Below are 8085 nucleotides of genomic sequence, written 5' to 3'. Positions count from 1 at the left end.
CCCTCCGCCGATCGAGCAACAGGCCGCCGTTGAGTCGCCCCGTCGGGCCGCAGCGCCGCCACCCTGTGGTTCTTCCTGTGACTGCATGATACGTCTCCAACGTATCTATAATTTTTTATTGTTCCATGCTATATTATATTCGGTTTTGGACATTATTGGGCTTTATTATACACTTTTATATTATTTTTGGGACTAACCTATTAACCGGAGGCCCAGCCCAGAATTGCTGTTTTTTGCCTATTTTAGAGTTTCGCAGAAAAGGAATATCAAACGGAGTCCAAACGGAATGAAACCTTCGGGAACGTGATTTTCGGAACGAACGTGATCGAGAGGACTTGGACCCTACATCAAGACTTCAACCAGGAGGCCACGAGGTAGGGGGGCGCCTACCCCCCTCCCCCCCAGGCGCGCCCTCCACCCTCGTGGGCCCCCTGTTGCTCCACCGACGTACTCCTTCCTCCTATATATACCTACGTACCCCCAAACTACCAGATACGGAGCCAAAAACCTAATTCCACTGCCGCAACCTTCTGTACCCGTGAGATCCCATCTTGGGGCCTGTTTCGGAGCTCCGCCGGAGGGGGCATCGATCACGGAGGGCTTCTACATCAACACCATAGCCTCTCCGATGATGTGTGAGTAGTTTACCTCAGACCTTCGGGTCCATAGTTAATAGCTAGATGGCTTCTTCTCTCTTTTTGGATCTCAATACAATGTTCTCTCCCTCTCTCGTGGACATCTCTTCGATGTAATCTTCTTTTGCGGTGTGTTTGTTGAGACCGATGAATTGTGGGTTTATGATCAAGTTTATATATGAACAATATTTGAATCTTCTGAATTCTTTTATGTATGATTGGTTATCTTTGCAAGTCTCTTCGAATTATCAGTTTGGTTTGGCCTACTAGATTGATCTTTCTTGCAATGGGAGAAGTGCTTAGCTTTGGGTTCAATCTTGCGGTGTCCTTTCCCAGTGACAGTAGGGGCAGCAAGGCACGTATTGTATTGTTTCCATCGAGGATAACAAGATGGTGTTTATATCATATTGCATGAGTTTATCCCTCTACATCATGTCATCTTGCTTAAAGTGTTACTCTGTTCTTATGAACTTAATACTCTAGATGCATGCTGGATAGCGGTCGATGTGTGGAGTAATAGTAGTAGATGCAGGCAGGAGTCGGTCTACTTGTCTCGGACGTGATGCCTATATACATGATCATACCTAGATATTCTCATAACTATGCTCAATTCTGTCAATTGCTCAACAGTAATTTGTTCACCCACCGTAAATATTTATGCTCTTGAGAGAAGCCACTAGTGAAACCTATGGCCCCCGGGTCTATTTTCCATGATATTAATCCTCCAACACTTAGCTATTTCCGTTGCTTTTTATTTTGCTTTTATTTTACTTTGCATCTTTACCATAAAAATACCAAAAATATTATCCTATCATATCTATCAGATCTCACTCTCGTAAGTGACCGTGTAGGGATTGACAACCCCTTATCGCGTTGGTTGCGAGGATTTATTTGTTTGTGTAGGTGCGAGGGACTCGTGCGTGGCCTCCTACTGGATTGATACCATGGTTCTCAAAAACTGAGGGAAATACTTACGCTACTTTGTTGCATCACCTTTTCCTCTTCAAGGGAAAACCAACGCAGTGCTCAAGAGGTAGCAAGAAGGATTTCTGGCGCCGTTTCCTGGGAGTCTACGCAAAAGTCAACATACCAAGTACCCATCACAAACCCTTATCTCCCGCATTACATTATTTTCCATTTGCCTCTCGTTTTCCTCTCCCCCACTTCACCCTTGCCATTTTATTCGCCTTCTCTTTTCAGTTCGCCTTTTTCGCTCGCATCTTGTTTGCTCGTGTGTTGGATTGCTTGTTTGTCACGATGGCTCAAGATAATACTAAATTGTGTGACTTCACCAATACCAACAACAATGATTTCCTTAGCACTCCGATTGCTCCTCTTACCGATACTGAATCTTGTGAAATCAATACTGCTTTGTTGAATCTTGTCATGAAAGATCAATTCGCCGGCCTTCCTAGTGAAGATGCCGCTACCCATCTAAATAGCTTCGTTGATTTGTGTGATATGCAAAAGAAGAAAGATGTTGACAATGATATTGTTAAATTGAAGCTATTTCCTTTTTCGCTTAGAGATCGTGCTAAAGCTTGGTTTTCGTCTTTGCCTAAAAATAGTATTGATTCTTGGAATAAGTGCAAAGATGCTTTTATCTCTAAATATTTTCCTCCCGCTAAGATCATCTCTCTTAGAAACGATATTATGAATTTTAAGAAACTTGATCATGAACATGTTGCACAAGCTTGGGAGAGGATGAAATTAATGATACGTAATTGCCCCACGCATGGTTTGAATTTATGGATGATTATACAAAATTTCTATGCCGGATTGAATTTTGCTTCTAGAAATCTTTTAGATTCGGCCGCGGGAGGCACTTTTATGGAAATCACTTTAGGAGAAGCTACTAAACTCCTAGATAATATTATGGTTAATTATTCTCAATGGCACACTGAAAGATCTACTAATAAAAAAGTGCATGCGATAGAAGAAATTAATGTTTTGAGTGGAAAGATGGATGAACTTATGAAATTATTTGCTAATAAAAGTGTTTCTTCTGATCCTAATGATATGCCTTTGTCTACTTTGATTGAGAATAATAATGAATCTTTGTATGTGAATTCTGTTGGTAGGAATAATTTTCGTAACAACGCGTATAGAGGAAACTTTAATCCCAGGCCTTATCCTAGTAATTCCTCTAATAATTATGGTAATTCCTACAACAATTCTTATGGAAATTTTAATAAGATGCCTTATGAATTTGAGACTAGTGTTAAGGAATTTATGAATTTGCAAAAGAATTTCAATGCTTTGCTTGAAGAAAAATTGCTTAAAGTTGATGAACTGGCTAGGAACGTTGATAGAATTTCTCTTGATGTTGATTCTTTGAAACTTAGATCTATTCCACCTAAGCATGATATCAATGAGTCTCTCAAAGCCATGAGAATTTCCATTGATGAGTGCAAAGAAAGAACCGCAAGGATGCGTGCTAAGAAAGATTGCTTTATAAAAGCGTGTTCTTCTAATTTTTAGGAAAACAAAGATGAAGATCTAAAAGTTATTGATGTGTCTCCTATTAAATCTTTGTTTTGCAATATGAATCTTGATAATGATGGGACTGAATATGATCCACCTTTACCTAGAAGGCGTCCAGAAATTCGGAGTTTTTAGATCTTGATGCTAAAATTGATAGAAGTGGTAATAAAGAGGTCAAAACTTTAGATCTCAATACACCCACTATTTTGGATTTCAAGGAATTTTATTTTTGATAATTGCTCTTTGATTGATTGTATTTCCTTGTTGCAATCCGTGCTAAATTCTCCTCATGCTTATAGTCAAAATAAAGCCTTTACCAAACGTATCATTGATGCTTTAATGCAATCTTATGAAGAAAAACTTGAGTTGGAAGTTTCTATCCCTAGAAAACTTTATGATGAGTGGGAACCTACTATTAAAATTAAAATTAAAGATCATGAATGCTATGCTTTGTGTGATTTGTGTGCTAGTGTTCCCACTATTCCAAAAACTTTGTGTGATTTGCTAGGTTTCCGTGATTTTGATGATTGCTCTTTAAACTTGCACCTTGCGGATTCCACTATTAAGAAACCTATGGGAAGAATTAATGATGTTCTTATTGTTGCAAATAGGAACTATGTGCCCGTAGATTTTATTGTTCTTGACATAGATTGCAATCCTTCATGTCCTATTATTCTTGGTAGACCTTTCCTTAGAACGATTGGTGCAATTATTGATATGAAGGAAGGGAATATTAGGTTCCAATTTCCATTAAAGAAAGGCATGGAACACTTCCCTAGAAATAAAATAAAATTACCTTATGAATCTATTATGAGAGCCACTTATGGATTGCCTACCAAAGATGGCAATACCTAGATCTATCCTTGCTTTTATGCCTAGCTAGGGGCGTTAAACGATAGCGCTTGTTGGGAGGCAACCCAATTTTATTTTTAGTTTTTTCTTTTTGCTTCTGTTTAGGAATAATATTTGATCTAGCCTCTGGTTAGATGTGTTTTTATGTTTTAATTAGTGTTTGTGCCAAGTTTAACCTATAGGATCTTCTTGGATGATAGTTATTTGATCTTGCTGAAAATTCCAGAAACTTTCTGTTCATGAAAATAATTGTTAAAAATCACCAGAACGTGATAAAATATTGATTCCAATTTCTGCTGATCAATAAACAAATTTTCTAGGTCGTCCTATTTTGGCTGAATTTTTGAAGTTCCAGAAGTTTGCGTTAGTTACAGATTACTACAGACTATTCTGTTTTTGACAGATTCTGTTTTTCGTGTGTTGTTTGCTTATTTTGATGAATCTATGGCTAGTAAAATAGTTTATAAACCATAGAGAAGTTGGAATACAGTAGGTTTAACACCAATATAAATAAAGAATGAGTTCATTACAGTACCTTGAAGTGGTCTTTTGTTTTCTTTCGCTAACGGAGCTCACGAGATTTTCTGCTGAGTTTTGTGTTGTGAAGTTTTCAAGTTTTGGGTAAAATATTTGATGGATTATGGAACAAGGAGTGGCAAGAGCCTAAGCTTGGGGGTGCCCATGGCAACCCAAGATAATCTAAGGACACCTAAAAGCCAAAGCTTGGGGATGCCCCGGAAGGCATCCCCTCTTTCGTCTACTTCCATCGGTAACTTTACTTGGAGCTATATTTTTATTCACCACATGATATGTGTTTTGCTTGGAGCGTCTTGTATTATTTGAGTCTTTATTTGTTAGTTTAACACAATCATCCTTTCTGTACACACCTTTTGAGAGAGTCACACTTGATTTGGAATTTATTAGAATAATCTATGTGCTTCACTTATATTTTTTGAGCTATATAGTTTTTGCTCTAGTGCTTCACTTATATCTTTTAGAGCACGGTGGTGGATTTGTTTTATAGAAACTATTGATCTCTCATGCTTCACTTATATTATTTTGAGAGTCTTAAAATAGCATGGCAATTTTCTTTAATTAATATCATGAGAAATTTGATGCTTGATAATTGTTTTGAGATATAAAGGTAGTAATATCATAGTTGTGCTAGTTGAGTAATTGTGGAATTGAAAAATACATGTGTTGGAGTTTGTGATTCCCGTAGCATGCACGTATGGTGAACCGTTATGTAACGAAGTCGGAGCATGAAGTATTTGTTGATTGTCTTCCTTTGTGTGGCGGTCGGGATCGCGCGATGGTTAACTCCTACCAACCCTTCCCCTAGGAGCATGCGTAGTAGTACTTTGCTTCGAGGGCTAATAAATTTTTGCAATAAGTATATGAGTTCTTTATGACTAATGTGAGTCCATGGATTATACGCACACTTACCTTTCCGCAATTTTCTAGCCTCTTCGGTACCGCGCATTGCCCTTTCTCACCTTGAGAGTTGGTGCAAACTTCGCCGGTGCATCCAAACCCCGTGATATGATATGCTCTATCACACATAAACCTCCTTATATCTTCCTCAAAACAGCCACCATACCTACCTATCATGGCATTTCCATAGCCATTCCGAGATACATTGCCATGCAACTTTCCACCGTTTCATTTATCATGACATACTCCATTATTGTCATATTGCTTTGCATGATCATGTAGTTGACATTGTATTTGTGGCAAAGCCACCGTTCATAATTCTTTCATACATGTCGCTCTTGATTCATTGCATATCCCGGTACACCGCCGGAGGCATTCATATAGAGTCATATTTTGTTCTAAGTATTGAGTTGTAATTCATGAGTTGTAAGTAAATAAAAGTGTGATGATCATCATTATTAGAGCATTGTCCCAAGTGAGGAAAGGATGATGGAGACTATGATTCCCCCACAAGTCGGGATGAGACTCCGGACTAAATAAAAAAAAGAGGCCAAAAAAAAGAGAAAAGGCCCAAATAAAAAAATGATGAGAGAAAAAGAGAGAAGGGACAATGTTACTATCCTTTTACCACACTTGTGCTTCAAAGTAGCACCGTGATCTTCATAATAGAGAGTCTCTCATTTTGTCACTTTCATATACTAGTGGGAAATTTCATTATAGAACTTGGCTTGTATATTCCAATGATGGGCTTCCTCAAATGCCCGAGGTCTTCGTGAGCAAGCAAGTTGGATGCACACCCACTTAGTTTCTTTTTGAGCTTTCATACACTTATAGCTCTAGTGCATCCGTTGCATGGCAATCCCTACTCCTCGCATTAACATCAATTGATGGGCATCTCCATAGCCCATTAATTAGCCTCGTTGATGTGAGACTTTCTCTTTTTTTTTCACATAACCCCTACCATTATACCTTATTCCACCATAGTGCTATATCCATGGCTTGCGCTCATGTATTGCGTAAGAGTTGAAAAGGCTGAAGCGCGTTAAAAGTATGAACCAATTGCTTGGCCAAAACCGGGGTCGTACATGATATGAATATTTTGTGTGGGGAAGATGGAGCATAGCCAGACTATATGATTTTGTAGGGATAACTTGCTTTGGCTATGTTATTTTGATAAGGCATAATTGCTTAGTTAGTATGCTTGAAGTATTATTGTTTTTATGTCAACATTAAACTTTTATCTTGAATCATATCAAATCTGAACATTCATGCCACAATAAGAAGGGTTATATTGAAATTATGCCAAGTAGCATTCCACATCAAAAATTCTGTTTTTATCATTTACCTACTCGAGGACGAGCATGAATTAAGCTTGGGATGCCTGATACGTCTCCAACGTATCTATAATTTTTTATTGTTCCATGCTATATTATATTCTGTTTTGGACATTATTGGGCTTTATTATACACTTTTATATTGTTTTTGGGACTAACCTATTAACCGAAGGCCCAGCCCAGAATTGCTGTTTTTTGCCTATTTCAGAGTTTCGCAGAAAAAGAATATCAAACGGAGTCCAAACGGAATGAAACCTTCGGGAACGTGATTTTCGGAACGAACGTGATCCAGAGGACTTGGACCCTACGTCAAGACTTCAACCAGGAGGCCACGAGGTAGGGGGCGCGCCTGGCCCCCCCCAGGCGCGCCCTCCACCCTCGTGCCCCCCCTGTTGCTCCATCGATGTACTCCTTCCTCCTATATATACCTACGTACCCCCAAACTACCAGATACGGAGCCAAAAACCTAATTCCACCGCCGCAACCTTCTGTACCCGTGAGATCCCATCTTGGGGCCTGTTTCGGAGCTCCGCCGGAGGGGGCATCGATCACGGAGGGCTTCTACATCAACACCATAGCCTCTCCGATGATGTGTGAGTAGTTTACCTCAGACCTTCGGGTCCATAGTTATTAGCTAGATGGCTTCTTCTCTCTCTTTGGATCTCAATACAATGTTCTCCCCCTCTCTCGTGGAGATCTATTCGATGTAATCTTCTTTTGCGGTGTGTTTGTTGAGACCGATGAATTGTGGGTTTATGATCAAGTTTATCTATGAACAATATTTGAATCTTCTGAATTCTTTTATGTATGATTGGTTATCTTTGCAAGTCTCTTCGAATTATCAGTTTGGTTTGGCCTACTAGATTGATCTTTCTTGCAATGGGAGAAGTGCTTAGCTTTGGGTTCAATCTTGCGGTGTCCTTTCCCAGTGACAGTAGGGGCAGCAAGGCACGTATTGTATTGTTGCCATCGAGGATAACAAGATGGGTTTATATCATATTGCATGAGTTTATCCCTCTACATCATGTCATCTTGCTTAAAGCGTTACTCTGTTCTTATGAACTTAATACTCTAGATGCATGCTGGATAGCGGTCGATGTGTGGAGTAATAGTAGTAGATGCAGGCAGGAGTCGGTCTACTTGTCTCGGACGTGATGCCTATATACATGATCATACCTAGATATTCTCATAACTATGCTCAATTCTGTCAATTGCTCAACAGTAATTTGTTCACCCACCGTAAATACTTATGCTCTTGAGAGAAGCCACTAGTGAAACCTATGGCCCCCGGGTCTATTTTCCATCATATTAATCTCCAACACTTAGCTATTTCCGTTGCCTTTTAT

Source organism: Triticum aestivum, chromosome 6D (genome assembly GCF_018294505.1).
Source record: "Triticum aestivum cultivar Chinese Spring chromosome 6D, IWGSC CS RefSeq v2.1, whole genome shotgun sequence".
NCBI classification, from domain to species: Eukaryota; Viridiplantae; Streptophyta; class Magnoliopsida; order Poales; family Poaceae; genus Triticum; species Triticum aestivum.
The sequence above is the reverse complement of the archived record's forward strand: the minus strand, read 5'-3'. Positions refer to the sequence as shown.